This window comes from Macaca mulatta, chromosome 10, assembly GCF_049350105.2.
Source record: "Macaca mulatta isolate MMU2019108-1 chromosome 10, T2T-MMU8v2.0, whole genome shotgun sequence".
Lineage (NCBI taxonomy): Eukaryota > Metazoa > Chordata > Mammalia > Primates > Cercopithecidae > Macaca > Macaca mulatta.
The window spans coordinates 111,545,772-111,572,176 of NC_133415.1; the positions used below are offsets into that span (position 1 = coordinate 111,545,772).

The 26,405-nt window shown below is 45.7% G+C and overlaps 2 long non-coding RNA genes across 2 annotated transcripts in view; one reads left to right on the top strand and one right to left on the bottom strand.

Moving 5' to 3' along the window:
• The window catches only part of LOC144332213 (uncharacterized), a 60,393-nt gene that overhangs the window by 18,619 nt on the left and 15,369 nt on the right, over positions 1–26,405 (bottom strand). The window lies entirely within an intron of this gene.
• LOC144332255 (uncharacterized) lies at positions 18,071–19,456 on the top strand. The gene is made up of 2 exons (XR_013400157.1): positions 18,071–18,169; positions 19,012–19,456. It is a non-coding gene; the product is annotated as an uncharacterized LOC144332255 (long non-coding RNA).

Here is a 26,405-nt window from a genome sequence, read left to right on the forward strand (position 1 = left end):
CTAAACGCCACTGGAAAGTCTGGCAGTGTCTTATTTAGAGCTTGGTTTTATTTTGTGTTTACCTCTCTGAGCTGCCTCTACGCATTTTCATCCCCGACCAAGCTTGCCGGAGTATGTGCACTGACCCGGTCCCATTTGTTTTCCCTGGTAGGTTTTTCTCCTGTGTTGGATATGGTAGAGCCTCCGTACGTACCAGATTCATCTGAATTCTTGGCCTCAGCTGCAGCCATGTGCATCACCAGCCTCTCACCTCCCAAATCACACCAAAGAAAAATAAAATAGGCATTCATCAGAAATTCCCATCTGCTTTCGACGTACATTTTTGTAAATGCTTGTTACATCCTAGTAGGGGTGCGTGTGTGTCTAAGGCAGGCATGTTGATGGGGTTGGGGAAGTTATGGCCCACCTTAAACGTAATAAATAACCTTGCGCACTTCTTTGGAGGCTGCGAGTACCCTACAGGCACGAATGTTCAGTCACCTGATCTTCATTCCAGACACTAGGAAAAGCAGGCCGGTGTAAGGAAAAAAGCCTTTCGAATTTGTGTTGGCTCCTATTTACTATTTGTCAGGGTCCAGGGCTTCACTCCAGTGAATGCCTCACTTAGGAAAGATTGGACACTCGACAGACCACATATTTATCTCGCTCTGGGTCGGTCAGTGCATTCCAAAGCCCAAGCCATTATGGAAAACAGGCTTGGAAAAATGCATGTTCCCCCCAACATCTCAGACTAACAAGTTGCCCCTTCAGCAAATATTCCATTGCCCCAGCCATGGGGATCACCTTCTTGATACCCGCTCCCCATCAGAGCATACAAAAGAGCCCCTATGCTTCCCATAGGCCTCATGACCTCATCTCTCCTACATAGTCCACTTGTTGCTAATGGACCCAGTCAAAAGGCAGAACTGTTGGATGCCAGTGTTCCTTATTTGGCCATCTGTTGATCAAAGTGACCACACAAACCCCGCTTTGCTGTCGCAGTACCTCCACAGCAACGCCATGGTTCCCCCTCTTCCTCTCACACGCTTCTCCCCATCCCACCTGGGTCCTGCCTCCTCCTCCTGAGAGCAAACGCAGAGCTATTTGTCCAAGCGTCACATGTGAGCCGCAGGGAGACACTCATAAATCCCTGCCCTGTTCTCTGGCAGTTTCAGACGTTGTCGGGCCCAGACCCTCCTTTTCTTTCTTAAAGGTCACAAAATCTAATTAGAACCATTGCTAACTGTATATTCTCGTTGTCGGTAAGCCTTAAATAATAAAAATCAGACCAAATGAGACTAAGCAAGGGAGATGGAAAATCGATGTCATATTTGTTCCAAGTAATTTCCTTTCAGAAGAGAAAAGGCTCTTAGGAGTGGTTTGTGAATTTAAAAGATGTTTAAAGTTGCATCTAGACATCGGAACATCAAAGTCAACCCCAAACAGAATTTCGCTGGATGATCTCTCTCCTTATTCCCGGAAAAGTCAGTGCTGTTTGGTAGAAGGGCCTAAGACGGGGCAACAGCCTTCCTCCTCCTCTCTAAGTAGCTGTGGCTTTGCCAAAAAAAAAAAACAAAATTTTTTGAAAAACGGAACCCTAAAGGAGCAAAGAGTAATAACATATGAGGTTCTTTTCCCTCACTTCAGTATTTTTCTGCATACTTTCAACTACAATGCACACTTAAGAAAACAACCTAAATAATAAGAATGCAACCTGCACACACTCACACATGCATAGTGAGGACGAGGACTGAACCGCCCCTGGAAATGCTTATCCTTTTGCCCGAAATACTGCAAAGAGGTTGATTAACATCTCCAGATGAGCACTTCTGTTTCCACGCCTTTGGGTTTTGCACCTGTCCATGACAATGGGAGTGATTTATGCCAAGAAAACTGGTTGACCTGTGTTATGGATTGGATTAATTGATTGGATTAAAGGGTACAAAGTATTGTTCCTGGGTATGTCTGTGAGGGTGTTGCCAAAGGAGATTAACATTTGAGTCAGTGGGCTAGGAAAGGCAGATCTACTCTTAATTCGGTGGGCACCATCTAATCAGCTGCCACCGAATATAAAGCAGACAGAAAATGTGAAAAGGAGAGACTGGCCTAGCCTCCCAGTCTACATCTTTCTCCTGTGCTGGACGCTACCTGCCCTCAAACATCAGACTCCAAGTTCTTCAGTTTTGAGACTCGGACTGGCTTTCCTTGCTCCTCAAGCTTGCAGACAGCCTACTGTGGGACCTTGTGATCACGTAAATTAATATTTAATAAACTCCCCTATATAGATATATAATATATAATATATATTATATAATAGTTATATATTATATTATATATTATTTATGTATTTTTATATATTTATATTATACATATTTTATATATTTATATTTTATATATTTATATATCATACTTATATATTATACATATATGTGTGTGTGTGTGTGTATATATATGTATCTCCTATTAGTTCTGTCCCTCTATAGGATCCTGACTAATAAAGATTTTGGTACTGGGAGTGGGGAAGCTGTTCCTTCTGGCAAAAAAGGTTCATCAGAGTTTACAAACTCAGTGTCACCAGCTTCATCAGGGTCCTCCCACATGTCCCCATTCCAAGTTGCAGGGTCCTATTCTTTTCCAGTCAATGCCCTCCCTTTAACAGTAGACACCTGGTGAGGCTGTGCATGCACTTTTCTTTGCAGGTCAGCCACTCAACATAATAAGAGCTTGTGTCTGTTTTTCCACCATTTCAGCTCTTTCTCTACAGGAAATAAGACTCTCACTCAGGAGTAGCAGATTCAAGGCCCCGGATCTGCTTCTGAAGCTGGGAGACAGAATCCCTGAGTTCATCATTTTCTTTCATCACTTTGTCCACTGGACTTAGGAGCAACCAACCAGCTTGGTTCTCCACATATGGTCAAAGGCATTATGTATAGAGTCACTAAACTCCTTGACAATTAGGATCAATCAATCAGGAGTGTTAGATGCATTTGTTTTGCATGATTCTCTAAACAGTTCATGCCAAGGACTATCAGTGTTCTCCATATTAGAAGTAGAGTCCTTAGCATTTTTGGGTCTAATCATATTAAGCAGCCAACTCCAGAAACCTCAAAACCAATGAAATAGTTCTATCCTTAATACTCTGTTCCTCTATAACCACTCCCAGTACCAAAATCTGTATTAGTCGGGGTTCTCTAGAGGGACAGAACTAATAGGATACCTATATAAAAGGGGAGAAGCTTTTGCTTCTAAAGGTCTTTGTGGACTTGCATGCCGAGCATGAGCCACTGCTTGCTTCCTTGCTACAGTCCCCATTGTGTAAGATGGCGGACATTTTCTGAAGAATGGGCTGATCTTCGGGAACTGAGAAGAGCCAGCGGGCCCAACTGGCTCCCATACTTGGACTTCTGAAGGGCTGTGCTCCTGGCAGCTGAGTAGAGGCCCCCTTCATGGCCCACTTACCGGAAGGATATGTCACCCAAGGCTGCCACCATTTTGTCTCATCTTCATTTCCTGTCATGGGAAGATCATCTAGTCAGAGACAAAACCTGAAGTCTATCAGCCATCATCACCCTGGACCAGGTTGGGGTCATTCAAAACAGAGGCTGGGCTAAAATTTACTCAGCTTCTGAAGAAACCAGAACCAACTCCTGGAGTGTTTATGAACTCCCCCTGCCCTCATCCAATCTTACAAAATGGTTTGTTTGGGCAAATTAATTAGTGCAAATAAAATTTGAAAAGGAAATGCATAAACAACCTAAAATAATATGCTGATTTTGAGAGTGTTCAGGCTAATAAGCCCTTTTTCTTTTCTGTTTTGAGAAGATTCCCCACAGAGGCACCACTGAGCGTTGCTTTGGGAGACCAGTTCTAATGGTTTTGTGAACTTGATAGTACTAAAGTGGAATATCTTTTCTTAAAAGCACCATAATTCAGTCTTGTCACTAAATCAGACAGTGTGTCCCCCAATTAGGAAGGTTAAACTGTATATCACACCCCTCATACAAATTGCCAGATAAAACAGAACCATCAGAGTGGTCGAGAGCCAAGTGATGACACGATTTTCTTCAACTTGTTCAACTAGGAAAGAAAAAACCTAGTCCACTTTAAAAGGGACAACTTTAGAAAGATATTTATTTCGTGACCAACAAAAACTGAAACGTCTTTCTTCTTGAGCCTACTGGCCCTTTGGGGGGTCATGTTTTCTGAAAATCTCAAAACAAAAGGGCAGAAATGTCATTTAAAATAAATAACCTAACCATTTCCCCAAAACCAGGGTCCAGTCGAAAAGAACACTTCTTGACCAGGGGGGTTTTTATTTTGCTACTGGGGGAAGGTCCTTCCTGCAACTTCGGTTTGAATTCAGAATTTCAACTCAAAGCACGATTCCAAACCTAAGCTCTTTACATGCGCCAGACAAAAAGGCACTTCCATTATACCACAGTTCAGAGGGGAGAAATTCATTTTCTTGTTGGCTCCCAGGGTGGCAGAGGGATCAGTTTAGTGTCCCTGTTTCAAGACCACTGGGAGCAGGTCACCTCCATGATCCCATGGTAACAGCATCTCACCTTTTATGAAGGCCCTTCTGGCAGCTTCCTTTCTGGGCAGGCAACTCCTGTTAATGGCCAAATCGTCAGAACTCCTGCAGGCTCTCTGCAAAGCAGCAATTTTCTTTTGCTTTGCTTTGATTTTCTACATCGTGGCAATTGAAGACAAACAGAGAAAGCCATTTTCTTCCCCACCAATCAAAACGCCTTTGCCATTTTGTTGGTTTCAGTGCTTGCCTTTTCCCCTAAAACCGAGGCTGAGGAAGAGATGCCCAAAGTTATGCTCCCAAGTTTCCCTTAGTTCAGAGGGGCCTCATCAACACTCAGTCTCCAACAGCTAACAGCTCATGTAGCAACATGGACAGGATTCTGCTCTAGGTACTGCAAAGGAGTCAATGGTGAGAGCCATGGGGGACAGCTGACCCCTGTCTGGTTGAGAAGATGGGACACGAGTTACAGGTGGAGTTTGCCAACGTCAGGTGACCACAGTGCAGATGAGGGTCTGGGGTTGGGGAGGTCTTGGCAGGCTCAGACACTTTGGAATTCAGACTTCAGCAGGCAACCAAATAGCACTTCATCAATTTCAGTCATTATGCATGCCATAATTTCTCCAATATTATTTGATTTCCATAGTTGACTTTCAGTCCATTCAATTTTAAACTTTGTTTCATTCCAAGCTATAATATCCTTGAAATCACCTACTGGACAGTCTAGATACTTCCAGCTAAATTGTGCTTTTTTTTTTATTATTATTTTTTTTTTGGGTGGGGGACAGAGTCTCGCTCTGTCACCCAGGCTGGAGTGCAGTGGCGCGATCTCAGCTCACTGCAACCTCCACCTCCCGAGTTCAAGCGATTCTCCTTCCTCAGCCTCCTGAATAGCTAGAATTGCAGGTACGTGCCACCACGCCCGGCTAATTTTTGTATTTTTAGTAGAGATGGGGTTTCACCATGTTGGTTGGTCAGGCTGGTCTCAAACTCCTGACTTTGTGATCCACCCGCCTCGGCCTCCCAAAGTGCTGGGATTACAGGGGTGAGCCACCATGCCAGGCCTGAATTGCATTTTTTAGTGTAACCATTAAGCAAAAACTACGTTTATCTGTGTACCCCCTAAAGCCTTCCTGGGAAGCATCTGGGATGTGTGCCTTATAGCACATTGAGAGAGAGAGCATGGTCTTGACTAAACAAGGTTTTGGGTAACCCCTTTTAGCAAGGGACAGACTCATACCCAGGAAGGCATGTGGCCTGCTCGGGGGGACAGTGGGTTTAGCCAAAGCAGAGCATCTGAGCTGTCAAGAGCTTAAGCATCACTTCATTTAAGAATTACATCAGGAGATGGTTCCTCCCAGGAGAAGCGCATGTTCTCATCACACTCAAGAGCTCTGCCTTTGTTCTCCGAGTTAGAAGAATCAGCCCACAATTTATCCACCTCCATCCGCTGACTGACCCACATTTAGAGCTCATTAGTGCTCCACACTCCTAACCCTGGAACATCCTCAGTCTTATTGCCCTCTTCCTCTTGGTGAAACTCAAAAATAAGAGAAAGAAAAAGGGGAAACCCTATATCGAAGAAAGAAACAGGCAAGAAGAAGGTGGCAGATCCTTTGGAAGGGATATGCTTCCAGGATAAAAACAAAGAAAAGCCAACTTGACTGTTTCATGGCAATCAGTGGGGATTTCTCTTATCTTCACTGCTCCAACGCCTGACTTAGGGTCTGCTTCAATAGCTTAGCACTCCTGTTTGTACAATAAAATGCATTTTAAAAAGTCATCTTAGCCTGGGTAACATTTTTGTGTGAATTCTGCTAGTAAAAAGTCACTACCAATTTTTGCACTAAGATGAATTGTATCAATCATTTCACATAACAAGACAGGTCTAGCTGGCTACTCACAGATATCCATCCTTTTCTTCTTTTCTCCCCAAAGAGCATGAACCTCCAGAGCATAATGACCAGGTTTTGCTCAAGACATGGAGGACAGAACACTCAACAAACTCCACAAACTTTACACCCAGCCTGAAAACTGACAGGCAAGATCTTAGGGTAAGAAGCTGTTGAGTTTCAGGGCAAACAATTTGATCAGTGGCATATCTGAATTCAGGAATATGGTCTGAATTGCTAAAATGGATGGCATAATTCCCTTGAAATTGAATCTGTCCCTTCCCTTTGGGGCAGGGTTAAAATGTAGCGTGAGGTCCAACTCTAGGGAGTTGCTCCCATCAATTAAAGAGAACAGCCCAGGGCTGTTGGATGATCAGTTTAGTATCAGATGAGGAATTTGTCACCAGAAAGGGCTGTCAGGCAAGCCGGTCTTGCAGACATTCAAATGAGGCGAGAAGCCTGAGCTGGGATGGGGCTGGAGACTGCATAGAGAGGTAATCTCTTGGAGGTTGGACAGGGTTGGTTGACCCGCAGATTCTGAGGAATTTGGCCAGATTCACCCTTGACTCTGAGCTGCCCTTGGTTCCTCAGTGCCGTTGGGTCAATGCCACTTCCCCACAGGTCTTTTTCCTGCACCCTTCCACTGTGTTTACAAGTCCATATGGCCCCAGGTCTCATGGCCCTACACAATTAGAGGCCCACAAGGGGACAACAAGAACTGAGTCCCAAACTCACAACAAAGCTGTGTGTGGTGGAAGGGCTCTGTGAGGAGGGATGGCAGTCAGCCCTCTTCTTCGCCGAGTCAGCAGAGCAGCCCCAGGTGGGTGACTCACTTTGAGCCTCAGCTCTTCCTGTGTCCAAAGGAGGGATGGGATCAGGAGGTCTGAGGTTTCTGTGATTTCTAAGTTGTCGTGCAGTCCAGCACAATTCCCTTGAGATCAAAACTGTCCCTTCTCTTTGGTGCAGGGTTAAAATGCAGCGTGAGGTCCAACTCTAGGGAGTTGTTCCCATCAGTTAAAACCAGTTGTGCAGACATTCAAATGAGGACAGAAGCCTGTCTCAGCCCGTCAATCAGCCGCCTGTTTACGCCTGTTCCCTTTGGGACAGGACACTCTTGGAGCCCCTGAAGTCTGATGTGTTTGTGCCTAGGTCTCCTGGTGCCTGTACGCTGAGGCTTTGGTGGCCTCCGAATTGGCGACCACATCCAGGAGGGAATAACTCAGGAAGCTCTGTCGCTGGACTTGCAGAAAGGTGAAACGCACAGCCTCCCAAAGGACTCCCTCTTCCTTCTCTTGGGGTTCATGGGGTTTGTCCTCAGCGATAGCTACATGGAAGACGGGAGAAGCCAGGAACCCAGGCCAGAGCCTGGCATGGGTCATGCCTCTGGATGGAAGGGGTCAGTTCCAATTTGGACAGACCCTGCTTCACTTCCTTTTGGACTGTTCTGTCCTTTGCTCATCTCCCCTCTCCCCTTTTCACTCAAATGGCTGATTTTCTAGGGAAACAAGGAGATGAGGTCAGAGCTGGGGAAATGTACCCAGTTCTCTCTGCTCCCCCATCAGCACCGGCCCCTCCCTGGAGGCTGAGCCCATCCCCGTACCAGGTTCCCTGAGGTGACTCCTGCTGAAAGCCACTGCGTGGCCTTCCCTTTGGGGTAAACAGGCAGCTGATTGACAGGGTGGGACAGGTAACTTGTGGCACCGTAGATTCTTCCATTTCAACAACTCACTGTGGTGCACGGAAACCTACTCCCCGTGGCCCGGCACTAAGCCCTGGACTTGTCTGTGAAAGATGAGAGCTGTGTCTTCACATATTTTCTTGACAAACTAAAAGAAAGAGAATGAGAGCCTAACCCAAGATGTCACTCAGAGACAACAGTGAAAATAAATACATTTTCCCTTTTCCTTCATTCATAAAAGGAAGCCAGTTACAGCTCCAGTCGGGCAGAACTCAGGGCTCCTCCCTCTCTAAACAGGCCAGAATCCTGGTCATTAGTGGCGGGGCTGAAGTTTGGCAAACTCCACAGAAGCACCCGTGGCACAGAGTGGGATTATCCCCAAAGCCGAGGAGCCACTGACCGCAGGGGCCACTGCCCTTGACTTGACATTTGGTGTTGAGGCAGAGCCTTGGATGTTCTATCCCCTCTTTTTCCTCTCGGTTTGGTCCCTGAGTTTTCCCTGGAGGGAATGGACGTCCTCCAGGTCCCACCAGGGCTTTTCTCAATGGCCCTTCAGAGGACAGTCTGGCAAAACAGTCAAATGCAGCATGTGAGCTTTGATTGGACTCTGATTCTAAAAATCATAAGAGCTGCAATCAACCATTTGGAGCAACTGGAGGCACTGGAATGCAGACCAGGTATTAGAAGATACTAGGGAATTAGAGTCATCTTCTTAGGGTGGACTGATAATGTGGTGGGTATAAAGGAGAATGGCTTGATGTCTGCATCTTTGTTTTCAGAGATGTCTCAAAAGTACTCATGCACACAGACACACGTGCACACACACAAATATAGATAAAGCAAAGGTGGCTAAACAGCTCTTAATCTAGGGGTGGGTATGCAGGTGATCACTGTACTATGCTTTCAACTTTGCTCTATGCCAACTGTCCCTGGGGTCGTGCCTGCACCATGCTGGCGAACATTCTGGGTGCTTACCTAACTGATCCCCTTCACTGTGCAGTTCAAGTCCAAACTGTAGACAAGCCAGCAGTGGGAGACAAGTAAAACCTCTAGGTACTCACACATAGCGACTGGCCACAGAGGAGAAATATGGGGAGGACTCACCCTTGCCTTCATCTGCAGTGCCCCCCACCAGTTTGCCCTCCACAACTGGTATCATCTCTTTTTTTGAGACAGAGTCTTGCTCTTATCTCCCAGGCTGGAGTGCAATGGCGTGATCTTGGCTCACTGCAACCTCTGCCTCCCGGGTTCAAGGGTACCTCCTGCCTCAGCCTCCCAAGTAGGTGGTATTACAGGTGCACACCACCATGCCCAGCTAATTTTTGTATTTTTAGTAGAGACGGGGTTTCACCATGTTGATCAGGCTGGTCTTGAACTCCTGACCTCAGGTGATCCGCCTGCCTCTGCCTCCCAAAGTGCTGGGATTACAGGTGTGAGCCAGCGCCCCGCCAGTGTCATCTTTCATTTGTCTCTTTAGTTGTCTCCTCAAGGGTACTAGTCACTCAGGAGACTACCATTTGGCTGGGCAGCGAAAGAGATCCAATTATACTCTTCCCCAGAAACCTAAAGTGGATTTAACCAGGAAGCTGTGGAAGAATCTTCTATGTTGCTAAGGACTGAGCAAAGGAAATTGAGCAGCCAGACACAACTGTGAGGCTAAGACCGAACCCTTGCCTTTCTCTCATCCTCCATGCTGTCATCTGCAAAGTCACATCATCTCTAAAGCCTTCTTCCCTCTCACGATTTGTGTTTTTCATCAAGGAAGACTTACTGGCCATTAGGAGGATGAAGTCCTAAGATGTATTACACTGGAGGACACTGTGGTAGTTCCACCCAGGAAGATGAGATATGATGAATTGGTAACACGAATGTCACCATTACAGTAAAAGCTAGTTTATCCGACAGGCAATCACTTGGAGGCCAACGAGGACCAAGATTCTGAATAATGATCTGTGGCTTTGGGTTGTCCAAAAAATGACTCCATTATGCTGAGTGGAGTTTAATGTACAGCCGAGTTGGAAGTTCATGCATGGGGCACAGCAGATTTAACAGAAAAAATAAGCACTGGGGGTCTGGAGATGGGTCAGTGGCTTGCAGGCCAGCTGACAGTACTGGGCTGGTCTCTTAATTTCTCTGTCTTCATCTATCGTGTGGAATTTTGAGTTTTACCAACCCAAGATGGCAGTAGGGAGTCGGGGAGAAGGAAGAACCAAATAATCTCTTGAGGCCCCTTCCAGGTTTCAGACTCATGAGTTCTCCATTCTTCAAACTGTTAATGAACTTTTCCCTGCATTATTTTAATGTGACTGCTCTTTGAAATATATAGTACCTTCTGTTACCATGAATGAACACCAGATTCATCAGGGGATCGTCTCTAGGTTACTAGTGAGTTTATAAAACATTCTTTCTATTGGGCTTCCTCTTTTTTTGCCTCTTGATTTCCTTTAAACGTAGAGCTCTTCAACATCAAAAGCTGCTCCAGAAAGCCCAGGCTGCATCATGCATGACATATGGGGAATCATTTTACATTTTCCACCTTTGGTAAACATGACTTTGAAAAAGGCCTTTTAAGACGACTGTTGGTTTTGGCAGTGCCTTTTCTTGGGGTATTAAGACAGTCAGGCTAGGAAAACAAAGAGCAGTCTTGAAAGAAAGCCTCCCATACCGAAAGGAGAGTCTTCACAGCAACCACCAGCACCGAGCAGGCAGGCAGTCAGTCCAGTGGCCGGAGCATGAACTTCAAGGGCTTCAAGAGGAGGTGGCCTCCATGCAGCATGAAGTATCCAAAGGCCACCAGGTACCCAGCCCCTGAGTTGTTGATCCACGCCATTCCCACAAGAAAAAACAGCCAGAGCACACATCCAAAATGATACCAAAAAACAGCAACTTTCACCATGTCCAAGTAGGATCTGGAAGGTTGAAGAGCGAGTAAAAAGCAAAGATGCTGTCATTTGACAGAGGGACAAAAGCATATCTTCTGCAGGGCACCTTAAAATATTTTCAAGAAACGTGTAAAACCGAGGCAGTGGGAGAAATGCAGCGAGCAGGAGACCCTCAGAGGCTCTTAGCAAAGCTGGTGCTGCCCATGAGGGCAGGGTATTGTGTAAAATCAGGCTCCTCGAGGTAAAACTTGCATATAGTAAAAATCTCCCTTATTAGGTGTGTAGTTCTTTGAATTTTGACAAATGCATACAGTCCTGTAACCACAACTACAATTGAGATCCTGAATATTTCCATTATTTTCAAAATTTCCTGGGCTCCTTTGCAGTCCCCATCCCTCCAGGCAACCACTGATCCCTTTTCTGTCCGTACAGTTTTGCCTTTTTCAAAATATCTTGGAAATGGCATGATACAGTATGTCACCTTTGCTGTCTGGCATAACGCTTTTCAGAGTCGTCCACGTTATCTACGTAGTGCCAATAGTTCCTTGCTTTTTCTTGCTCAGTCATATCCCTTGCACGGATGTACCACAATTTATCCATCTGCCATGTAATGAACAAGTGAGTTGTCTCCAGTTTTTGGTGATTGTGAGTAATGCTACCGTGAACATTCATGTCCAGGTTTTTGCATGGAACTAAGTTTCCACTTCATTTGGGTAAATATATAGGAGGGGAATGGCTGTGTCATATGGTAAGTATACATTCAACTTTATAAGAAACCTCCACTGTTTTCCAAAGTGACTGTGCCACTTTGCATTCCTACAAGCAATGAGTGAGAATTCCTGTTGCTCTGCATTTTCCCAGCACTTGGTATTACCAGGGGGTTTTGGTTTGTTGTTTTAATCTTAACCATTCTGATAAGTGTGTAGTGGTATTTCATCTTAATTTTTAATTTCCATTTCCCTGATAACTAATGCTGTTAAGTATCTTTTCAAAATATGCTTAATATCTTATCTTTTTTGATTATTTAAATCTTTTGCCTATTTTAAAAAATGAGTTTTCTTTCATTGAGCTGTAAAAGTTTGCATGTATTCTGGATACAAGTACTGTATCAGACACCGGTTTTGCAAATATTTTCTCTCAGTCTGTGATTCATCCTTTCATGATCATGATAGTGTCTTTTGAAAAACATGTTTTGTGTTTTTTGGATGAATACTGATAATCAACTTTTTCCTGTTATAGCATGATTTTTTTGTGTCATATTAAAGAAATATTTTCTCAATCCAAGGTCATGAAAAGCTTTTCCTATTTTTGTAGAAGTTTTATAGTTCTGGGTTTTACATTTAGGTCTACAATCCATTTCAAGATGATCTTTGTATATGATGTGAGATCTGGATTAAGGCATTTTGTGTTTTAAGTTTTTTGGTTGGGGGGCTGGGTTATGGGCATACAATTGTTCCAGCAGCATCAGTTGAAAAGACTATTTTTTCTGAACTCTCTGCACCACTGATCTTGAACACTGCTCAGTACATAACAGATGCTCAGTAAAATTGCTGACTGCGTGAATGAGTGGTGAGCCCATGCCAGGACCCAGTCAACACATACATGTGACTTGGGGAGGAGACATTCAGAAAGTTGTTGACGCGGTGGCTCATGCCTGTAATCCCAGCACTTTGGGAGGCTGAGGCAGACAGATCACCTGAGGTCAGAAGTTCAAGACCATCCTGACCAACATTTAGTCTCTACTAAAAATACAAAAAATTAGCCTGGCATGGTGGTGCATGCCTGTAATCCCAGCTACTCAGGAGACTGAGGCGGGAGAATTGCTTGAAGCCGGGAGGCAGAGGTTGCGGTGTGCCGAGATCAGGCCATTGCACTCCAGCCTGGGCAACAAAAGCAAAACTCTGTCTCAAAAAAAAAAAAAAAAAAAAAAAAAAGATGGTACAGCTTCTTCGAAAAACAATTTGGCAGCTTCTTAAAACACTAAAGGTGCATTCACCCCATTACCCAGTGATTACATGCCTAGGTTTTTATCCAGAGGAACAACTATATTTCCACAAAAACTCTATGCAAAAATGTTTGTGAAAGGTTTATGCATATTAGCTCAAAACTGGAAACAGAATCGATGTTTATCAACTCATGAGTGGATCATCAAAATGTGGTATAATCCCTGGGAGAAGAATTAACTAGGAAGAGGAGACAGGAAAATGTCCGGGATGATGGAAATCATCTGTGCCTTGATGTGTCTCCATCAAGGTTGACTATCATACTTAAGATCTGAATGTTTCACTGTATATAAACTATACCTCAATTTTATATTTTTAAAATTAAAAAAGAAAATTATTGTGATTTCTTCTCCAAAAGCAACAATTCTTGGGCTCACCATGCTGAAAGGGAGCAAAGACTGCCCACCCACAGAGGGCCTGGGACCAGGACCTCAGCTCTTACCGGCAGAAAATAAAGTTGAGAATAGGGCTGAGCTGGGCGAGGTCTTCCGGCCTCAGCTCTCTGTTCCTCTCCTTGAGGTACCTGCCTGCATCCTCACAACACTCTGTTCCCATCTACAAACACCTGCCACTGCAGGGAGGCTACCAGGAGAAGCAGAAAGTCAACTGTAAAGATTCAAAGAGGGCTCATGGTCCCTGGCCATGGCTGCCCTGCCCCATGGTTTTGGGCACCCAAATGAGGACCTCACCCAGCGGCCATACCATAAGGGGACACAATGCAGGGAAAGCCCCCGGGACTACCAAGGTCATATGCTCAGGGGCCAAGTTCATCCTCTCAGATCACTTGGGTGCCTCCCTTGTCACCATCTCCTTGGTAAAGGAGGCAGCACAAGGATGCCGTGTGAGTTTCCAGAAGGCACCTCCTGAAGCCTCCTTGCCCAGCTCAGAGTGTGACCCAGAGCTGCAGGCAGAGGACTCGCTCTTCCATGTGGAACCTCAGTGGAGTTCTGGGTTCCCCGGCAGCTGCTCTCTTCACCCTTCCAAACCCTTGAAGACCCGGGTTGGGTGAAATGCAAACTCTACCAAGCAGAGACTTTGCCATCTTCTCTCTGCCAAGTCTCCATGCTCAGTGCTCGGGCACCTAGTTTGGATCTATCAGCATTTGATAAATGAGTGAATAAATAAATAGTGGATTTTGCATGTGACAGAATTCAAGGAAAAGGCAAGAAGTGGGAGAAGGAAATGAAACCTTTTGACTATTTCTACCATTCATAGTTACATTTTCCCCTATAGAACCCCATTTGCTTTCAAGAAGATGGATATGTTCTAGGCTGAGAAGGGCAAACCCTAAAAGCAGACAAAGCCTGCTTACCTTTGGATGGGGAACACTATCTCCCCCCAATCCATATTTTTGAAAGTCTTTATTTGAGATGCCATTTGGAAATCTTATTTGCAAATCATCTACTTTTTATTTAGTATCTTACTAAATATCTGGATTTTAAATCATCTGTTGAAAGTACCCCCCCCCACCCACTTCACCCCTTCAGAATAATGCTTATGAATTAAAATTCTCTCCGACACAAGCATTTTTTAATTAGATGGAGACCTTGGAACCTGGTAACTATATTTCTTCCCTGAGTACTGTCTGGGTGATTACAAGAAGATGAAATGGAGAAATATTGGAAAGAAGATTGGCAAAGAAGAGAGGCTGAGATGGCACTTGGCATGTCCTAAGTTCTCAATTGCCTGCCCAATCTGAAGTTCCCAACGTGAAGAGGCACTCAGACACCCTTGGTACTCAGGGAGTAACAAATTGGCATCCGGCTTCCTGGCAAAAATCTGGGAGATACAATCACTTACTGAGATTTGAGGGTATTTCTGTACTAGTGGTTCTCCACGGGTAATCTGTAAAGGAAGGAGCCATTTTCTTTTTGTTTTATTATTATTATTATTTTTATTAAGAATGGAATCTCACTCTGTCACCCAGGTTGGAGTGCAGTGGCACGATCTCGGCTCACTGCAAGCTCTGCCTCCTGGGTTCACACCATTCTCCTGCCTCAGCCTTCTGAGTAGCTGGGACTATAGGCGCCGCCACCACGTCCGGCTAATTTTTTGTAATTTTTAGTAGAGATGGTGTTTCACCATGTTAGCCAAGAGTCTTGATCTCCTGACCTCATGATCCGCCCACCTTGGCCTCCCAAAGTGCTGGGATTATAGGCATGAGCCACCGCGCCTAGCCTTGTCTTCATTATTTTTCTAAAGACCATTGAGTCTGTGTTCTGTTAATGCTTCTTTCAAATTATATGAAATGATGAGGATGTTGGAGATGATAATTTCAGAGTCAAGGGATGAACTCTGTTTTACAAAGTTGAAAGGATGCTGGAAACTGCTTCAGAAAGCCTGATAGCTGGTCCGTCTGGGGAACCATGATCCTGCCCACCCCACGGTATGTGGGATATTTCACGGAGACACCTGCCCAGCCTGCACGTGGTACTGGGGATCAGTTGCACACCTGGGATGCAGCCCATGCTCCTTTCCTTGTCAGCCTCAGCTTCCCCATTTGTACAATGGGAGTGTTGGTGTCTGATTAACTGAACAGGGTTGCTATAGGGTGATCTGCAGGTGGTAAACCCAGGTGACATCTCCACGTTGGGAACTGGGAGGCGGGGGCTGAGCAAGGCTGTAAGGGATGAGAGAAACCACGTGAAGGCAGTGCTAAAGATTTCAGCACCAAGCTGGGAGAAAAAGAGGGTGAGAGGAGAGAAGGTTGAAAGTAGGAGAGTGTGACTGTCCACAAAGAGAAGGCAAAATAGGAGAAGAGGAGAGAACAAGAGAAAGAAAATGAGAAGGGAGAGCTGGTAACAGAAAGAGCCAGAAACAAGAAAGAGAGAATCACAGAGAGAGAGGGAAGGAAGAAAAAAGAGGCTTGGAAAGAATAGAAGAGGGGAATAGAGGGCAGAGTGGAAGGAAGAAAGAGAGAGAAGAGGAGGCAGGAAAAGGAGGAGGAAGAGGAAGAAAGGAGAGAAATGGAAAGCCAAAGAAATTCAGTGAGAAAGCCTAATGCAGACAGTAGAAATGTTCTTAGGAAAACCCCTAAGCAGAAAAGCTGTGTGTGCTGTGAGATAGTACTTAAGATTAAAACTGAGGTTGTTAATTTGACTCAGGATAAATTTTTGAATCTTTACTGTGTTGAGATAAGACCATCCCAGGAAAAGATGACCCCGGTAGTCTGCGGACCCAGGCCTTCTTTGGCTTCTGCCACCAAGAGCTCTGTAACCCTAGTTACAACGGAGCAAAACCCCCAGCACAGCCCCTGGTGTGCAGCGTGTGCTCCTTTCCTTGGCAGCCTCAGCTTCCCCATCTGTACAACGGGAGTGCTGGTGTCTGGTTTAACCTAATAGGACTGCTATAAGGAAAAAGTGTGAAATGCTAGGAAAGCTAAGAGTGTACACAAGTGGAAGGGGGCATTACTCTTCCTATTTCCTGCTCTTTCCATTTTTATTTGCATTTTAGGGCAGAGGTGAGCCAACTCTTCCTCTCAAGGCAAGCCTGGGTTGGCTTGGTGGGTTTGGCTCTATTCCTGAACTGTGCCCATAGCAGTCAATCATTCTCCAGGACAAGGTGACCCAGGTGTCAGGCCCAATTATTTCTGAGGTCCTATTCCTCAATGCAACCATTCTCCTTTAAAAAGAAACTGAGGCACAGGAACCCTAGGTCCCCTGCCCAAAGACACCCAGCATGTCTAGGGCAAAGTATTTGCCAAAACTTAGCATTTCCCCGGAAGAGTCAGGTAGACATGTAGATTGCTGGGCTTACCTTTGCAGAAAGCAGGAGGCAGCCCCAGGAATAGAAAATGCTAAAAGATCCCAAGACTGACAAGAAAACCACAGTATCTAGCCAGACCTCAGCAACTGCTTTTCTCCACTGAAGATTCAGCAAGTAAATCAACCAGATGACATGGATAAGGAAGTAGAAATCCATGTGCTGCCCTGTGGCATTGAGGGCGGCCACGAGGCACAGCTGAAATGCAGGCTGAAAGATGCAAGACAGGCTGGGCGCAGTGGCTCACACCTGTAATCCCAGCACTTTGGGAAGCCAAGGCAGGTGGATCACAAGGTCAGGAGTTCAAGACCAGCCTGGCCAAGATGGTGAAACCATCTTACATTTTTGTAAAAATACAAAAAAATTAGTCAGGTGTGGTGGTGGGCACCTGTAATCCCAGTTACTCAGGAGGCTGAGGCAGAAGAATCGCTTGAACCCGGGAGGCAGAGGTTGCAGTGAGCCAAGATCACACCACTGCACTCCAGCCTCGGCGACAGAGTGAGGCTCTGTCTCAAAAAAAGAAAAAGATGCCGAACAACATCCTTGAACATCAGCGAGTAAACGCCACAGGACAGAACGGCAATCTCAGGCCCTGGGGCGGGAAGACTGTTGGGATTTGGGGAGGGTGGGGAGTTCGGTTTGTTAATTTGTGCGTTTTTTTTTTTTTTTTTTTTTTTTTTTGCTTTTATAATGCACCCCCACTGCCAGAAATTCATTACAACCCTTTGGGGTATTAGGAAATTGGATAAATAACAAGACTAATTTGTTAAGGTCTGTCGAGAGAGAAAAGCAAGCAGAATCTGTCAACTGCACAGTGACAAGGAGACAGGGTCACGCTCTGTGGTGGATCCTGGCCAGAGGGGCTCTCAGTGGGTCTGAGATTTAAATAGAAGAAAAAGTCAAGGGCAGAGCCTGTTAAAGAGATCCCGGGCAGTGATGGCAAGGCACTCCCACTGGTCAAAGACGGGGCCTTTCGGGCATCAGTGGGATGACTGCTAGGAATGGAAACATTGAAAGCTCACTGGGCATCTTGGGAGGATGCTAGGGAACTCACTCACTATTCCGAAAACTGGTAAATAAAGGGGAAAATCAAGCATTTATCTTGCTTTAAAAAAAAAAAAAAAGAAAAACATAAGAACTGTATATCAGGGAAATTGGATAGTTAATGAGGGGCAGTTTCTCTTTATAGAAGTCTTTCAGGCAATAAAGAAGACACACTAGAACTCGAATATTACCATTTTAAGTGAAACCATGGGGATGCAATCAGCAGAATGTAGACTATGAAAAATTCTACAGCATCTGATCAGATTCCTTCAACCGGTAAATTGCAGGGATAGAGGGAGTATCTGTAGATTAAGACTTAGAAGATATATCAACCAAGTAACCACTTACAAAACATAGACTGGATTTGGATCCTGAATTGAACACATTTTCTTTTAAAGGTATTAGCCAATCAAGAAAACCTGGACACAGATTCGATATTTGATACGGAGGAATTGATAATTCATTGTGATAATGGTATTGTTTATGTCTTTTGAAGAGCCCACATCTTTTAGAGATACACACAGAAATATTTGTGGTGTTTGGCATTTTCTCCAAAATAACTCATGGTCAGGGGAGACAGAGGGGGTCAACTATTGAGGATGGTGAGGGATACATGGGGGTTTATGGTACTATTCTCTCTACTGTACATATGTTTGATATTTTCCATATATATATATTCAAGATGGAGTCTCGCTCTATAACCCAGGCTGGAGTGCAATGGCGCTCTCTCAGCTCACAGCAACCTCTGCTTCCCAGGTTCAAGCAATTCTCCTGCCTCAGCCTCCCAAGTAGCTGGGATTGTAGGCGCATACTGCCATGCCCGGCTATGTTTTTGTTGTTGTTGTTGTTGTTTCCTATTTTCAGTAGATACGGGGTTTCAGCATGTTGGTCAGGCTGGTCTTGAACTCCTGACTTGGTGATCTACCCACCTCGGTCTCCCAGAGTACTGGGATTACAGGCATAAGCCACTGCGCCAGGCCTATTTTCCATGTTTTTTTTTGTTTTTTTGTTTTTTTTTTAACAAAAGCAATCAACAATCCAGGAAGTAGGGCCTATGCAGGAACATCACCTCAAGGCCAAGCTTGTAAAATCTATAGTTGATGAAATACTGCAAAGTGTTCATCAGCCCATCATCAAGAAGTGCTGGAGTGATGATGTCAATGATCATGCCAGTGAGGGGCTCTGGCAGCTGATTCCAAAAGCAGTGTAATCTCTGATGCCTACTCACCATCACCCCCAGAGTCCTGAGGGCCAAGATGGCAAACTGGTTCTGCCAAACCAAGCAAGCCCGAACCATCGCTACCCAGGATGGAAGCCTCATATCGCCAGGGCCACCCATGAGGCAAGCAAATGAAATATTTACCTGGACTCACCATCATCAATGCTTCAAGAAAACTGTGATTTGGATGATCAAAACCATTTACCATCCCAGCCAGCCTGCCCCCTTCCAAAAGAAAGAGCATGTTTCAGCACCAACTCCTGCAAAGGAGAATGACTGCTTTAAAACAGGGACTGTCAGATGGGCTAATTTCCTGAATGTTTCCCAAACATTTCTTTTCATTTCTTCCTATAAGAGATGCTTTCCACAAATACCAAGGTATTGATTTTCCAATTGATCGAGGTGGAGAATGTTTCATACAGTTATGACTCCTGACAAGTGGGGAATAAAAAACCAGTCATAATGAGTTCATTTACTTGGCTTGATTGTATTACTTGATAACACGATGCACACCCAACACACCCTCTCAAGGACATCGCCCCTCTAGGCTGCCAGCTCTTCGTGATGAGGCCGCTTAATGCTGAAATCCATCTTACTGCATGATGTGTGGATTTTAAAATCATCCTTAGTGGGCTTAAAAAAAAAAAAAAGCCATAGCCATGCTATGGACTCTTCTCCTACACCCATGAAGACTTGACTGATAGAGTGAGAATGACTCAGATTTGGGGATGGGGGTTATAGAGGGTGTTTGTTGATGAACGAAGTGGGGGGAATGCAGTGAAAGGCTAATTGTCAGTTATAAATATGCTGTATTTTCCCTATTGATTATATGACATTGAAATGAAAAGGATTACCTTATTAGATCATATTTAGGCATAAGTATGCCCTTCTTGCTTGACTCAGGGCACTTGCAAGAGACTAATTATTTGAGATGAAGAGCACAGTCTGTTCAGCGCCCCAGACGGTCCAAGCGCCGCCCCTATTCCTATGCAGATGCTGCTGGATTCTTCACTCTCTTTCATGAAGTTCATAGAGATTCTCTGTTCTGACCAGCCTCCTGTGGCTGTACAGAGCCCTCCTATGCATCTTCTCAGCAAATTAGGAGATGGGGCCTAAATAGGACTTCTGTTTGAGGATTTGGATGGCTGGTGCATCGCTTTCCATAAGCTTTTTGGGGCAAGGTCTGGAGTTGAGTGGTCACCAACAGAGCCTGGCACTTCTTTAAATAAAATGTCTTACAACAAAACCCCAGCGCTCCAGCACTCCCAGGAAATGAATCATGGAGGTCTGCCCGAGGTGACTCCGTGGAGAGGAGAGCATTTGTCCCTGTGGCTACCACAAAGCCTTCTTGTTCATCTTCTTGGGTGACTTGTTTAAAAAAAAAATAGATTCCTGCTCTTCCCTGCCTTCTCAACAGTGTGTATTGAGCACGATTTAGTTCTTCCTTGATGAGTGAGGTCAGCCCTTCCCTCACCTTCCAGAGCTCAGCCCAACTAGGCTGCAGGGTAGATGGTCCTGTGGTCTGCACGTTTCTCATGAGAATGAGCTATAAGCGGCAAAGCCTCAGCCTGCCTCTCTCCATATGACTGTGGCTGAGCGGCATGAGCCTTCTGGACCTTAGGGTCCTCGTCTGAGAAGGGCGCTTCTTAGTGGGGCCAGAGCAGGAATTCAGTGAACAAGTAAAGTGATCACAATGCTGAAAATGCATGGGTCATTGTGGGGGGATGCTAGGGCTCCGGAAACACCAATCTTAGCCACTCTTGACTATCATAATGCCAATTTCTTGCATCAGAGATTCTTGGCCAGCCACATTTGCTCCCCACATGCTTAGACTGGTTACTAGGGACTCCTCCCATTTGCTCTTGAATTCCTCTTTGTTCTAAACCTGAGGCCTGGGACCACCCACCCAAATGGAGTGAAGGTGGTGTCTGTCCCCACTCTCTCCACTGTACCTGCTGTCACCACCTTCTGTCTGCCTGCTTGGGGTGAGTAGGGCCCTCTTCACATGCCTCCTTTTCCTCAAGGGTGATCTGGTGAGATGAGATGTTCCAACAGCCCAGTGTTGACTCCAAGATGGGGTCCCATTCCAGCCCCATCATTCCTTCTCTGTGTGGCCTTGGACAGGTCATCGCACCTCTCTGGGCCTCAATATTCTCCTCCAGAAAATGGAGCTACAACCCTTTAGCTTCAGGGTTGTATCTAAAGAGGATCAAAATAGATAAACTCTTGCAAATTCCCAGCACTTGGCAGGGGCTCCAGAGGGGGGCAATTAATCTCCCCATTCGTCTAGGCGAGGTGCAACTAGGCTTTGATTTTGGCTGAGTTGTTTAATTTTCACTTCTGCTAACAGCCCTCCTTTAATATCACCTCTTTCCTCATTCATTTCTGGCTTTCTGAGCTGCCACAGAAACCACTGTAGGCAAAACAGTAAAAGTGAATGATAAGTCGGAGCCAGGTTCATTCTCGGTAATATAGAACCTGGCCACCAAAGCAATTACTTAATGTAATGTTCCCCAGGGAAGGGAAGGGGATGCTGAGCTTATCGAGTGGGTGCCTACTATGTGCCAGGCCCTGAGCCAGCCACTTCATCTCCTCCAAGCCTCCCTGGCACACAGATCCCGGAGGTTTGCACTTCTCTGACATCCCCATTTGTCTGCACCCACTAATCATGGGCCATTATTCCATCCCTACCTTCAGACAAGGCAACTCTTGGCCATCACATTTCCTTAACACTCCAAGCCACTGTGCCAGGTCCACAGGCTGCAGATAGATAGAAAATCCATTTTCTGGCAAGCTTGGCCAGTGGGCATGTTCTGTTACCTTGCCACACCTTGGGAGAGGTAGGAATGACCACCACGGGTGCTTGGTGAGGAGTCTGCCCCAGCTATGGGCTGCAGAAGGAACTCAGGCTGCAGGGCTGTCTAGGAAGGACCTCAGGCTGAAAGCAAGTAGGCTGGAACTCTAGACCCCAAGCAGGCCCCTGAACCTTGCTGAGCCTCAGTTTCCCCCTCTATAAAAGATCAGGATGGAGCAGGGCCATCTTTTCAACTCCCTTGTAGTCCGTCCCCACCATGAGCCTCACCAGCCCTCAGATTAGCGTGGGACAGGCTGGAGCCGCAGAGGAGCAGTGGGTGCCTTCGCTTCTGGGCCTACAGGCCTGAGCTCTGTTCCCAGAGTCCTGCCCTTTCATAGTTTTGAGCCCTAAGAAACTGTGCTTCTCACAAGTTCCCCTCCTGCTCCATTTCTATGCCTGCCCCTAGCAGAGTTCCTTCTAGAGCTCCCTACAACATGAGCCAACAGCTGTCTGCTTCTCCACCTGCCCCAAGAGGGTGGAGGCTCTGTGCCATCATGTTCTCTTGCATGCACCATGAACAGGCCAAGAGGCCGAAGGAAGGCCAGCCTGGGGGTCAGGGGACCTGGACTCTGCTGCCTGCCCTGCCCTGGGCTCCCTCCCACCTCGTGGCCTCTGGTTTGCTGTGCCCTCTTCCTGGGGTTCTTCCCTTGATACCTTCACAGTTCCGGCCCTCATTCTCTCATGGTCTCCCCTGACCTCCTAGTGCTTAACCCCACTCAACCCTCTTGGTCCCCTCACTAGCTTCCACCCTTCCCCACAGCTCTTGCCACCACTTCCCATTACAAGTGTCTCTGCTTGCTTGCATATATCCATCTGCTCCTTTGGAATCTCATCTGTGGGGTCTCACTGCCTGCCCAGCTCCCAGCACAATGCCTGACACAGAATAGCCATCCATCAGTGTTTGTTGAATGAATGAATGAGTGAATGAAGGAAATGTAGAATCTTAGATGAGTCTTTTGTGTCCCTTCCACCCAGGGCCTCTTTAAAATAGCAAGAGTTGCACTAGACGGCATTTTTCCAATCACTGCGTCTGAATGGTTCACTCGACAACTCTTCTTAGAGTTGGTTCTTTTTAGAGAAGGTTCTATGAAGGCAGGCTCTGGAGAAATCCAGACTCAGCCCCTGTCTTCCACCAAGGAGCTCCCACTGGGGTATGGAGAGGCTCTGGTCTGGAATGAAGCACTCCTCTGAGCAGTTTGAGGAGTAGGCAGACGGCATGACACATGACAGTAGGTACAGCATCTTGCAGGTCCCCGGCACACATTCCCAAATAGCAGAAACACAGGAGGCACCAGGTCAGAATCTCGCGCAGGGCAGGGACACCACCCAGAGGATGAGACACAGGGAGCGCATGGGGGAAACCTTTCAGGGAAGCGTGGCATCTGCGGGTCGCCTTAACTTGGTCTTCATTCCCTGGCTGAGATAGGAGCATTTCAAATTAGGGTAAAAAGGGAGTTTGAAAAAACACTCACGGGACCTTAAATTATAGGTCTAAACTCTGCAACAGAGAGGGAAAAAGGTCTCAAAATCAGCCCCTGAGTCTCCAAACCCCGACAGCACACATTTTCTGTGAAAGTCATTGACCGCCTACAGTCTGAGCCTGACGATCACAGAGGCCACGAGCTTCGGGATTTGTATTTTCAGAATGCACCCAGAAACATTTGAGTCCCATTAACCACTTCTAGAAGCTTCAGCAAACCTGCGGTCGGCGTGTTCATTGCCGAGTCTCCATCACTTGCTTCCTCCCCTGAGGGGAAGAGCAAACCTTTGACAGGCTGCCCAAACACCCAGTGATGGTGTGGGGTCCAGTTTCTTGTTTAAAATAATATGCAGACCTCTGCATTAAAGAGGAAGCCAGAACAAAGCAGAGAAAAACTAGGAAGTGGTAGATTTTTTTTAATGTCATTTTTTGATAATACTAAATACCTATAGCAAGGCCCCTCTGCTTCCAGACCAGGCTTCCTCTTCTCTGCTTCCAAAGTTTTCTGTATCACCTTCTGCCATAACATCACTCTCCCCATACTCCAGGTATCTGTTAATATTCCTGTGTCCCCCTCTGGACCAGGGGTTGGAAAACTGCTTCTGTAAAAGGGGAATATAGTAAATATTTTAGACTGTGTGGGTCATATGGCTGCTGTCACACTACTCAGCTTGCATGGTGGCATGAAGGCAGTCATGGACAATACATAGATGCTTTATCCACAAAAACAAGAGTGTTGGACTTGGCCCAAGGGCCATGGTTGGTTGACTCCTTCCTGTCTGGGATTGGGTCCCTTGAGGGGAGAAAGACCAATTATTTCTTTTTATCACTTCCATGCTTATCCCAGGTGCTTGGCACGTAAAAGGCACTCACTAAATGCTCACTGATTGATGCACAAATGAATAAAGAACAAAACTATATGCCCAAGAAGAGTTGAAGTTCAACCAATAGAAGCTGTCCTACATTTGTTGTTCTTTAACAGTTTAGAAAGATTCTAATTTGGAAAAATGAAAGCAACTAGCATGTATTAAGTATTCAGAATGTGTCAGGTACTGTGCTAAGCGCCCACATTTCTTATTTTGATCTCAACCATAAGCTGAATGAAGCACACGCATGTTCCTGAAATCACTTGTAAGCAGCTCGTTCCCTAAGTAAGCAAACACAGAAATCTCTGTCACTCTTCGTTTGCAAACAATTCCTTCACTGAAAGTGCAATGGCAACCACCAACCCAGCCAGTATCAGAATCATCGTGGAATTCTGAATTTGAAGGTCCAACTAACGTAAATGGCTCCTCATGGCATCAGAGTAAAACGCCTAGCTGCTTCACAGGAGCAAGCAGCGAGAGGGTGGGAAATCAGCAGCGAGTCCACCCACCTCTGGGACAGTCAGCTGCCCCTTTTCTGCCTGCCCCCAACATAAAATATCAGGGAGGCATTTGTTGAATCAGGTCAACAGTATCAATTAGTTTTTGTTGTTGTTGTTTTTGGTATGTTTTTATAAAGACAGGATTTCACTATGTTGCTCAGGTTAGTCTCAAACTCTTGGTCTCAAACAATCCTCCTGCTTCAGCCTCTCAAAGTGCTGGGATTACAGGTGTGAGCCACTGTGCCTGGCCTCAATTAATTTTTTTTTTTAAATGAATCAACTGTTGGCCTGAAAGCCCAGGATTCTTAGTAACACTCAGAGCAACCCAAGATGCATCATGCAGGACTTCGGGGGGAAGTGACATCTTCGACTTTGTGGCACCTTCCCCCAGGATGTCCATATTTTGTCTCCACAGCTCACCCAGCACAATGCTGCTTGCTTTGTCTGCTAAGTTCTGAGTTGCACCCTTTTCCCTTGTCAGGCCCTAGGCTAAAAACCAAAGACAGAGGATGCTTAGGCATCTAAGCATGGAGTGTCACCTGGCCACCTGGTTTTATCAAATGGAGTGTCACCTGGCCACCTGGTTTTATCAAAGCCTGTAAGTAAAATGGGTTCAAGCCACTAGGAAATATTGGCTAGGAGGCATGGTCATTGACTTGGTCACTTAAAAAAATCCAGCTAGACTTGGTTTGTTCTACACTGTTGGGAATCATGTCTATGCTTCTCTCATATTCTCAGGCACAAATGACTCCAGAAATCCAACTAGAATGCCTTTCCCTTCATGATTTAGCTCTTACCTCTTTTGATGTTTCCAAATTGTAAACTTAAGTCTGTGAGGGGGCGGGGTGGAGGGGAGAGGAGAGAGAGGGAGACTCCTCTGTCTACAAAAGCATTCATTTCCATTGGATTTATTTGACCAGCAAACTCCCTAATCGATTTTTAATATTGTGCTCATTTATTATATTAACAAAACAATGCATGCACATACTTGAAAAATATTTCGAAAGGCACAAAAGCGTAAATAGTGAAAAGCAACTCCCCTTCCCACTTTTGTCTCCCTCTCCCCCTGAGGCAAGCACCACTGCAGGTTTCTTCTCTGCTCTTCCAAAGATATGCTTTGCATGTAAAAGCATGTGCATATTTAGCTTTTTCTTAAACAAATGGTAGCACATTCTATACACAGTGTTCTGCGCTTTGCTTTCTTCACTTGGCAATAGATCTTGAAGCTCATTCCGTATCAGTATATATAGAGCTGCCTCATTCTTTTTAACGGCTGCATAGCATTATGCTGCTGAGACAGACCATTATTTGTTTAACCAGTCCCGTAGTGATGGGCATTCATTCCCTGCTGGAGTTTTTTAGAGAATGAGATTAACACTGGATGAGCAGGAACACAGCACCTGAACAAGGTGAGGCATCACTAGCACAGGCAAGCAGAGGAGAAAACTCCGTGCAGAAGGAATCTTAAAGAAAAGAACATCCAACAGGAGCTGCACATCAGTTTCCTCCTTGGAGTTGCTGGGGGATACAGACCACAAAGCCTTTCTAATGTTGGAAATGAATGGGGGCTGGTGCTTCTGGGACGTAACAACGGCAATCTGGTCCCACATATTGTCAGTGTCCTCCATATAGTGAAAACAACAGGCCCACCACTGAAAACCTTCACCCCTTCACCCATTCAGTGAGTTGATCTAATGGGGCCAAGGTGGACTTAA